We start from the raw sequence: 10,440 nt of genomic DNA, 5'->3' as shown, positions 1-10,440 counted from the left end.
GTAATAAAAATGGAAATAATCAAAGCGGTGTCTTCTGATAATAAATAATTCAAGGATTGCGATTTTTCTTTAACTTCGCCAGCGACTCACTCATCGTCATCAAAATTCTCAAGCGACTTCTAGAAGTGTCACAAACTTCAATTCTTGTTTCAATTCTTAAGCTTATAATGGAAGTAAAAAATGAAAAGTCCCGAAATATCCTTATGGATCAAAAGTTAGCTGTCTAGCCGCTACCGGTAGCAGCCAAAGCAGGAACTTGTTTCAGCCATCCTGCTTTTATTGTGTTGCTATGTGTGACGTCACCAATCAGACTTAAACTTGCTGTACCTTAAAAACAGCAAATGTTGCTGGGATGAAATTTAAAGCAGGATGCAACAGGCGTATAGTGCTTCTCATGTGTTACCAACTGGGAAGTTAGCAACCATAATAAAAGTAACTATAGCTCAAAATCGGTAGGTGTGGCTAGGTTGGAATTTAAAGCAGGATAAAGCAGGATTTTACCAGCCCAAGCAGGATCGTATTTTATAATTCCTGCTTTCAATGAGTTGCTAACTTCCCCGATCTGGACCGGTGCACAGTGATGCAGAAGTTCCCAATAGCGGCAGAAAATCAAAATATCAAAAGTATTTTTTTTAATTATAATTTCACTCGTATAGTTCCTAATAGTCCATATTTTCAGAATCGTAAAGATTTTTGAATAAAAACGGGCCCATTATTGATCCCTGATAATAAATGTTCGAGCTTATAGGATTATTAGCTGAAGCTAAAATAATTTGATTAAATTTTGATTAAATAAAATTAGTGCGTTTAACGTTGGTGATAAATTAGCTAAAAACTGATGGTACTCCGAGAAAGTACAATGCTTTCAAATGTTTTTCCTCATGGTAATTCTAGTTTTAACTTTCCTGGTACCATAAAAAAAATCAATAAAGACCTTGATGTAATTAAGAACTGCTTAATCTAAAATCACATTTTATGTAAGCTAATACAAAATGCTCCAAATTGCTACAAAAAAATATTATGTAGGTTACAGTTATTAGCCTTTTTTCTTCATAACTACAAAGTTTCATGACCAACATTAGCCCACAAATACCCTTTAGGTTGCCTAACTCTCCTGAAAACCATGATTTAGTTTTCCAAAATAAATTATGTATGACAGTATATTACTGTGTTTCTTAGATGCTGTAAAATATTGTTGTTGGTTAGTTTTAATTAATTTTAGAAAGGAAACTGTAATATATTTTCTCTTATTCAATTTAATTTTCGATATACAAAGTATTCAAATTTAAAAATAATTTTTAATGTGTAATTTTAACTAGCTTTTCACTATTAAGCCTAAGTTTTTATTCGTTTTGTGCTTATATGACATTATATTTAATATTATTAGAAATATCATTAATTTTGAATAATCTATTGTTAATATAAACTACAAAGACGTGTCAATGTGTCTATGATGCGTCAATATTCAGTCAACAACTTTTATCAAGAATGTCATGCACCTTCTAGATACTAATTTTCTCGGATATAGTAAGAGATCACCAAGACTTCTCCTGTCAAGTAAAATAGAACAGCATCCTAAGGCTCCAAAACTTATTATAGATTAAATTATTCTATTTTTTTATCCCTTTCCTAAATCTATCTTAAATATATTATCCATCTTATCTAGAAGCTTTAGGATAATTTTTAGTTTCTTTTTCTTGTGTATTAAATTCTTGTAACTAAGTTCTAATTATAATCTAAGTATAATATTTTTACCACAGGTAATTACAGATATTTCTAAATTATAGAACATTTAAAAATATAACTAAAATTAAATGGTTGTAAGTGAACAACTGCTTACATCTAATGCGAAAAGAGCGCTCAATCTTTTAGATGTTTTGGTGTTACTTTCGTTAATAGCTAACTACATAAAATATACAGATGTATTTAGTTTATTTTTTTTTATTTTTTTTTTCTCGTGGATATGAATGTCAATATCTTGAATTTAATTAATACTTATTGGTAACTAGTTCCGAAAAAAGGATTAATTATATTAAAAACGAAATGCTAATTCTATTGTAAGGGGCTGAAAATAAAACCCTGTATATTTATTTATGTGTTTCCGCAAACTTTTTTTGATTTTTTAAACTTTACAAAGAATAGAGTATTAAATTAATATGCTATTAAAGACAAAATAATATAATTAAATTTTTTACAAACCCATTTTTTATTTTTTACAGCCAATTTAAGTAGACTCTGTATATATAATTCAATTTTCTGAATTCAAAACATCACTTATACACTTAGAAAACCACATTTAACAAAAATAATTTAAAAAAAATGTAGTAGTAAGTTGAGAAATTATTTTTTGTCACTTTTCGCGTTTTCGGCATCACTGTGCTGTGATAGGATTGATTTGAAAATTTTGATTTGAATACAAAGGCACCTGCTCCATCTATCTAAAATATTATCATCCTTACAGCGTTGCCGGATCATTTAAAAACTGTTAGCATCTTTGTTATTTTAAATGGAACACTCACTCTATACAGGGTGGTCCGAACTGAATTCCGGAAACTCAGGCAGCATATTTTGCAGATAAAAATAAGTAGCATTTTAGGACATACATTTATACGAACTTTTTTACTTATTTTTATCTGCAGAATATGCTGCCGAAGTTTCCGGAATACAGTTCGGACAACCCTGTATGAGGCCTGTCAATACCTCGTTTCGCGGGGGCTTCTATTATTGCCTCTAACTTTTAATATACCTGAATTTATACACACGCATATATTTATGTATCCCACGACTATTATTCCGGAATATATCCCGCTCTAAATCATTCAAAGCGGTATTAAACTGGCCAGTTTAATTTCAGACCAGCCCTGACTCTATCTCCGGCGCTCTTTATATTTGCCCAGTGGGAGCCAATTAAAGCTACCGTTGTCGTAAATAAACACTTGGTAATATCTTCGTGTCAATTCCGAAATTATAGACTCGCTAGATTAAGCGCCGTGTGACTGCGCTCTAGCTGTGACGTGCGCCAGATAAATTGTGACGATACGCAGTCGGTTTGTTGGGAATGGAGCGGGGTAAGTCTGTCGTAAAGCGGAGATTACATTGCACGGTTTAGTTTAATTATGTCAAATAATAGAGGTGAAGTAAAGGCAAACCCAGAAATATAACGTTTTTTGTAAGATAAATTTTAAAGATTTTTGAAGGTAGGTACTTTTAGATGATCAGTTCAATATGCATATAAGTTATCACTGGAATATTTTTCTAAAAAAAGCATGTAAGCCACTGACTTTTTTTCTCTTGTTAGCGAAATAGTATAAGCAGTTTAATGCCGATTAAAAGATATATCTCGAGATTTTGTTGATTTCGGCCTCATTGATGAGATAAACGCAATTTTATTAGTTTGCCTTGATCCAAGTCTAATAGCAACGTTTAAAAAAAAGTAATATTATTAATTTGTGAACGTTTTAAATAAGGACTCATTGATTCCTCATCAAAAAATATAAAAAAAGGTTCCTATAAACATGGGTATGGAAATGCATAGTTTTAGAGTTACCAGATGTTGTTTTTTAAATTAATTTCTTTAATTATTATAAATATCATTATTTTTTTATTTGAAATTACTGTAGGTGTTAACTAGTAGTAATAATATTTAATAATAAATTAGGTAAAATATATAATTTATTAATTTTATTTTTATTATAATTTTATTAATGATTGTGATTAATAAAATTGCGTTTATCTCATCAAGCAGACCGAATTCAACAAAATATCAAGAGATTTTAACTTCTAATTGGCATTAAACGGCCTACACAATTTTGATACCAAAACAAAAAAGTCAGTGGCGCACAGGTTTTTTTTGAAAAATATTTCAGTGATAACCCATAGGCAAGTCCCTGATGAATTTATCGACACTTTTTAGCATTAAAAAATGCAGCACTTATAGTAACTTTTCCTCTCAAAATTTCATTTGAATCACTAAAATTTCTTGGAGGAAAATTATAATAAATCGAAAGATTATTAACATTTTAACACCCTGTAGCTACGAAACAAAGCCGAATCGGACCTATATGTTGATATGAAAAATAAATGTTATTTTTATTTGAGGAATCTCCCCAAAAGAGATTAAATATTAATGGAATTATCAGTTTTAGATAAATTTTCTACACAACTAAACGCTACGTCATAATTTTGAAATTGAATATTATTGATTAATTATACAGGGTTGTTCAACACATACGAAACGGAGTACTGTCGCTAAACGATTAGATTTTTACAAATTGTAAGTTTTGGGTTCGTTGAAGGGCTATTAGAGCTACAATTTAAAAATATTTTTACAAGATACAGAGTGTCCCAAATAAATAAAAAATATCAAAGTTGTATTTTTTAAATGGAACACCCTGTATATTATTGCATTTTTAGTTTCTACGATTAAAATAAAGGTAAATTTGATTAAGGTTTATTACACTTAAACCTTACCGTTTTTGAAATATTTTCAATTTTACGAAATTGCAGTATAAATTTTAAGGCTTCATTTCTCCGAGGATATCAAAGTTTTTAATACTAAATATTTACTGAAGTTTATTTATTGATCAGTTATTGTGTTGCAATAATAAAATTATACTACCTTATACAGAGTGTCTAAAAATTTATTTTAAATAATTACTAGCTTTAAACGGATCTACTATCTACTAGCTTTAAACGAATCAAATGCACAATTTAATTGTCTATCAAATTGTGTTATACCATTTCTTACCTATACCTTCAAGTTTTCGTAGAAAATGCATTTTCTTATAATTTAGACCTCATTTATCAATATACCCATGGAATATTGACATTTTAGATTGTTTTTATAACAAGAAATGTACAAAATGTACAGACTAGTAATATTATCGTTTTTACTAAAACGATAATATTACTAGCCCATTTGTATGCTAAAAGAAAACTATTTAAATCTTTATAAAAGAGTATACCATTAATTAAATATACCACCAGTATTTCCGCCCAAATACTAATTAATTACATACTTAATTATGTTCGTTAATAAATTATTCTAAATAAATATGGATTTGAATCAGAAATCAATATAATAATAAGTTATAAAAATGAACGTCTCTGTTGTTATAAATAAGCATTTGTTAACAAATTAAATATAATTTTTAAGGTGTTACTTTTTACCACACTGTCTAATACACATACATAATTCAGTTTTTTAGTATTTGGAGCAATTATTATTAATCAACGCAAACAGTCAATTAATGTAGTTTGAATACTGAAATCATATTAATTGGTCCTCTTTAACAAATATTTAAACAGTTTTTTTTTATTTTTTAATGAAATAAACGAACTATATCGACAATATTAGTATCTGTACTCTTTAAAAATTTGGTACATCTTTAAAAATAATCTAAAGAGTCAGTATTCCATGGGTATATTTATAAATGAGTTCTAAATTACAAGAAAATGCTTTTAATACTTTTCTACGGAAACTTGAAGAGATAGGTAAAAAACGGTGTAATACAATTTGATAGACAATTAAATTATGCATCTGATTCGCATAAAATATACAGGGTGTTCTATTTAAATTAAACAAGTTATTGCCGTTTAAAGCTAGTAATTATTTAAAATAAATTTTTAGACACTCTGTATAAGGTAGTAAAGTTTTTATTATTGCAATACAATAACTGATCAATAAATAAATTTCAGTAAATATTTAGTATTAAAAACTTTGATACCCTCGGAGAAATGAAGCCTTAAAATTTATACTGCAATTTCACAAAATTGAAGATATTTCAAAAACGGTAAGGTTTAAGTGTAATAAACCTTAATCAAATTTACCTTTATTTTAATCGTAGAAACTAAAAATGTAATAATATATAGGGTGTTCCATTTAAAAAAATAAAACTTTGATATTTTTTATTTATTTGGGACACTCTGTATCTTGTAAAAATAGTTTTAAATTGTAGCTCTAATAGTCCTTCAACGAACCCAAAACTTACAATTTGTAAAAATCTAGCCGTTTAGCTACAATACTCCGTGTCGTATGTGGTGAACAACCCTGTATACTTATTAACTAAAAGAGACAATGACGGTAATAACATATTGTAAATAAAACATTTTTAGAAATGGGTACTTACCATCTTGCTGAGAAATATCTGGACAACGATGCCTAGAAGCATGTACCGAAGCATGATCAGCATTCTCAGCACGTCAGTCTATAAAATAAGTGCTGAAGGGGAGATAGGAGTTTGTTCTTTTTCATTACTCGGGATTAACTGAGAAACAATCTTATCTGAAAGACGAAAATACAGAATTAGTATTGTATTGTACCGCATGATCGAAAAAAACGCGTCGAAGACAGCTGAGTAATGAGAATCGATAATGATTTTGATTTATCCCTAGATGCCATTCATTAAAACTTGACATAAAACTTATACATAAGGATAGAACGTAAAATAGACACAAATCTATTTCTAAAAAACTATTTTTTATCAAATCTTAAACTACACCATTTCAAAATCAACGAAGAATATTGGCAAGAAGGACCATTAAAAAATAAAGTACGGGCCAAGTAAATGGCGTCTAGGGCTTGACCACGCCAAAATTACCGCGGATTTTTATTCCACAGCCGTCTTGGACGCCGTTTTTTTTTCGATCGTATTGTATTAACGCCGTAGGAGTAGAGTTATTTTTTTTGGGGGGGGTTCAAATCAGAAAGCAGATTTGAAAGAATGCAAAAATAATAATAATAAAAAATAATAATAACTCTAAAAACAAAAATTAAGAAGTATTTTTACTGTAAATTAATTTGAATGAATGTATTGCGTAGGCATTATTTGTAGGTGTTGGCAATGTGAGTGTGGTATTTTTAATTATTTAAAAAGCCCAGGCCTGCAACATAAATCTGTATAAGTAACAAAATATATTTTTATTGGCAACAATCATAAAACACATATTTAAAATTATTTTATTTTATATTAAGATTGCTAGGTGAACGGCCAACTCCGTACCGCCTAACAAACAATGAAATTAAATGAAGTGTGAACGGATATCTGTGAGTTTATTTTATTAATCATGTGGTACGGATGACTGGTACGATGACGAATGACATTGATTGACAAAATTGTCGTCTAAGCATTTTCTATCCAAATTTCGTGTGATAAAAATTTAAAAATATAGAAACAAATGTATCTGTGACGTGCATTTCTTTTTATTTAGTGCACCAAATTTACGGCTCGGATGATATGTTCTAAAATCGTTAACATATCCTGTATATTTTCGATCATTTCTCATAAAATGCGAGTTTCTCGAAAAACAAAATTTGATTTGTTTGATATGGCCATATTTTTGAGAACAGAGCTAACAGAGATAATCAAAATTAACTTACTCTTTTTTCTTACATGATGATACATAGGGTTTATACATTATACATATATATTAGATCATTACAAATTATCTATTTGCTTTAACAGTCTCTGGTTGAAAAATCGACCCCCCCCCCACTCCCTTATTTGTTAACTTTTTCTTAATGTTATTAAGAATATATGCTCCCTCTCTCTGTGCTGGTTTATATATTTTTGAAGTGAATTTGATCAAATTAGAAAATAATTAGTACTGCCCTAAAAGGGTTTAAAATTTATAATTTTCTGTATAAATTTCTTCCGTAAATTTTTCTTTAATACCTTATAAAGTTTTTCGGGATACTGGGTCATCTCTAAATAAGTAATTTCGAGTTTTACAAAACAATTTGATATTAAAAAGGTCTTAGAAAAAAGACAAAAACCTAGATAAAACCTAGAAACAGACATAGACAGATAAATACAGAATAAGTCGAAATAAAACGAGATAGAACAGCAGCAGAATTACTTCCAGAATCCTGGCTGCTTCATTATTAAAACCTTGTTTATGAAGCGAATATTAATAATCCACGACGAGATATTTTAGTACTCAGACTACTTAAATGCTTGTAAATGTGCCGTGTCCCCCTTGTTCCCCACTCTCCCCTCTATTCACTTTATTTCTTATAATATAACGTGAAGTCACCTTGACAAAGCTTAACGCATTTTGGCGTATTCGAAATATTTTGAATAAAAGATAAATTTACTTGCAAAATAATTCATATGAAAATATTTCAAGACTAATTTGATTATTAATTAAACGGTATTTATTATTATGATTGATTCTTTATGATATTGATTTGCTGGTATAATTTGTCTAGTAACAGAATATTTGCCAGCAAGAGAAGTAATTTTTTATTTTGTCTATTAAGAAAAAAATGTTCCATTTGTTGATAACTTTTCGTAAATGTATGTATTTACAGGTTAGTACTTCAGTTTTTTTGGTAATCTATTTCCGGAATTTTATTTATTCATTAATGTGGAAATGATCAAAGAAAGTTCCTGAAACTAAAGTAAAATATAACTTATATACATATATACTTCGACATTGACTGATGGTTGTATTTTTTATGGTTTTAATTTATTTATATCTCTTTGTGGGGAAAATATAGATAAATGAAACGACATTAAATAAAAGGTAAAAAAACAACACAACCGGCACTTTTTCTTTATTTAAGGTTATTTATTGTTAAAATAATAATTAAAATAAAAAAAAGCAATGAAATAATAAATTAAAATCTATTATTACACTGACATAAAGTGTCAAATTCAAGGAGCGTAACTATAGTTTTACGATATATCTCGATATTTGTTTACTTATCTACTGTTTGGTAAAACCAAATGTATTTTTCCTTTTTTTATTCAAATCTTTTTTAGAAAGAAAAATATTAGTCAATCCCGTCCTAAAAGTTCGTTTATAATAAAATTATTATTCATTTTTGTTATTATTATGTCTCTCAAGAAGAGAATATAAAAAACACTGTTTTTTTTAAAGATTTTATTGTGAAATTCAAGAAAAAAAATTATTGTAATATAATTAAGTACCTCGAAACTCATCGACGCCTTATCTCTAACCCACTCTAAATCCACCATTACAACCCGACAGAATTTAGAGCATAAAACAGTTTTTATATTTAAAAGTGATTAAAAGAAAATTTCTCCAAAGCGAAAAGTTCTCGCGAGAACGAATGTAAACAAAACCAACGTGAAATACGCGACGATGCCTGCGACGACGCTCGGCGTCGGAATGCGAGAGAAGCGTCGGCAGCGTCGACCGGTCTGTGTGGCGTCGCGCGACCATGTGCCGACGCTTAGCGCCGCGACGCCGGCTTTGAGTCAGGCGGGGGTGGGATTACCTGGATGAACTTTTCTGGAAAAGGGAAAGAGGGGGGAGGTACGACATGGTTTTCTATGTAAGCTCTCTAACCCTATTTCTAAATGTGCAGAGTATTTTTTCAAACCTATTGGCGGGTCTACATTGGTTTTAATACTCTAATACTATTAAACACACCGGAAAAGTCTAGGGATATCACAATTTCATCCAGCCATCGTCAGTAATGTTATTTTTTGTATTTCTGATATAGTAAAATTAAAATAAACAAATGGTTTAAAGGACGTTTTGAAAATAAAAATTCGAAAATTACCGAAATTTTCAAATTTACCTTGATTTTTATTGAGCTCAGATAAACACCCAAAATATTTTTTATTCTAAACTGTGAATTAAAAAAAAAAAGAAGATAAAACCATTTTTACTTAATAAAAGGTATAACCTCCTCTACTGTTCATTACAGCCCTACATCGTCCCTCCATGCTCACGACCTTTGCATAACGTTGGAATAGGTCCTGAAACTGACGTAGGAAAACTCTATATTGTCCAACGTTGTAACTATGTTGTGCGAATCACCTAAAGATCACTTAGCAAAAAGGTTACAAGACAACGTTTATTCGACGTCGCAGAAGCTTCTACTTTGCTTTAGTACTAGTCCAACATCGGCACAATGTTATAAAAACGTTTAAATTTATTTTAATACCCAAGGTAGGGAGCTAACTATTTTTTGTAACTAATCCAACGTTGTGTTTAGTAAACATGTGGTCGCAAGTCGTGAAAATGCTACTTGGGAATCATTGTATGTCAATATTAACAAAAAATAAAAATGTTGAGCAGATAGTTATTTGACTCAAATGATAAATTTGGGAACATTTTATATTTAAAATTAATCATAAATTTTTCTTCGAAAAAATTATGATAAAAGTGTTGCCAAATAAAATTTTGATTCCCTTGAGAGCGTTGAAATATAAATTTTTTGCGGCATAAAAAGCCGTATCTTTTTTTACGTTAAATTAAAAGTTTGAATTTCATAGCTTCAAGGGACTGTAGAGTCTATGATTTTAGTTCCAACTCCATAACTCCACACGTTCCCAAGATAAAGGGTCTTAACCCACAGACTGACGGATGGACGAACGACAAAACTATATTATAAAAGTTTCGTTTATTCCTTTTGAGGTACGAAACCCTAATTCTCTAATAAGTAGAAAAAAATTAGCTAGTATA

Source organism: Sitophilus oryzae, unplaced genomic scaffold (genome assembly GCF_002938485.1).
Source record: "Sitophilus oryzae breed Bouriz unplaced genomic scaffold, Soryzae_2.0 scaffold_1693_pilon_pilon, whole genome shotgun sequence".
NCBI classification, from domain to species: Eukaryota; Metazoa; Arthropoda; class Insecta; order Coleoptera; family Curculionidae; genus Sitophilus; species Sitophilus oryzae.
This window is presented reverse-complemented; position numbering follows the sequence as displayed.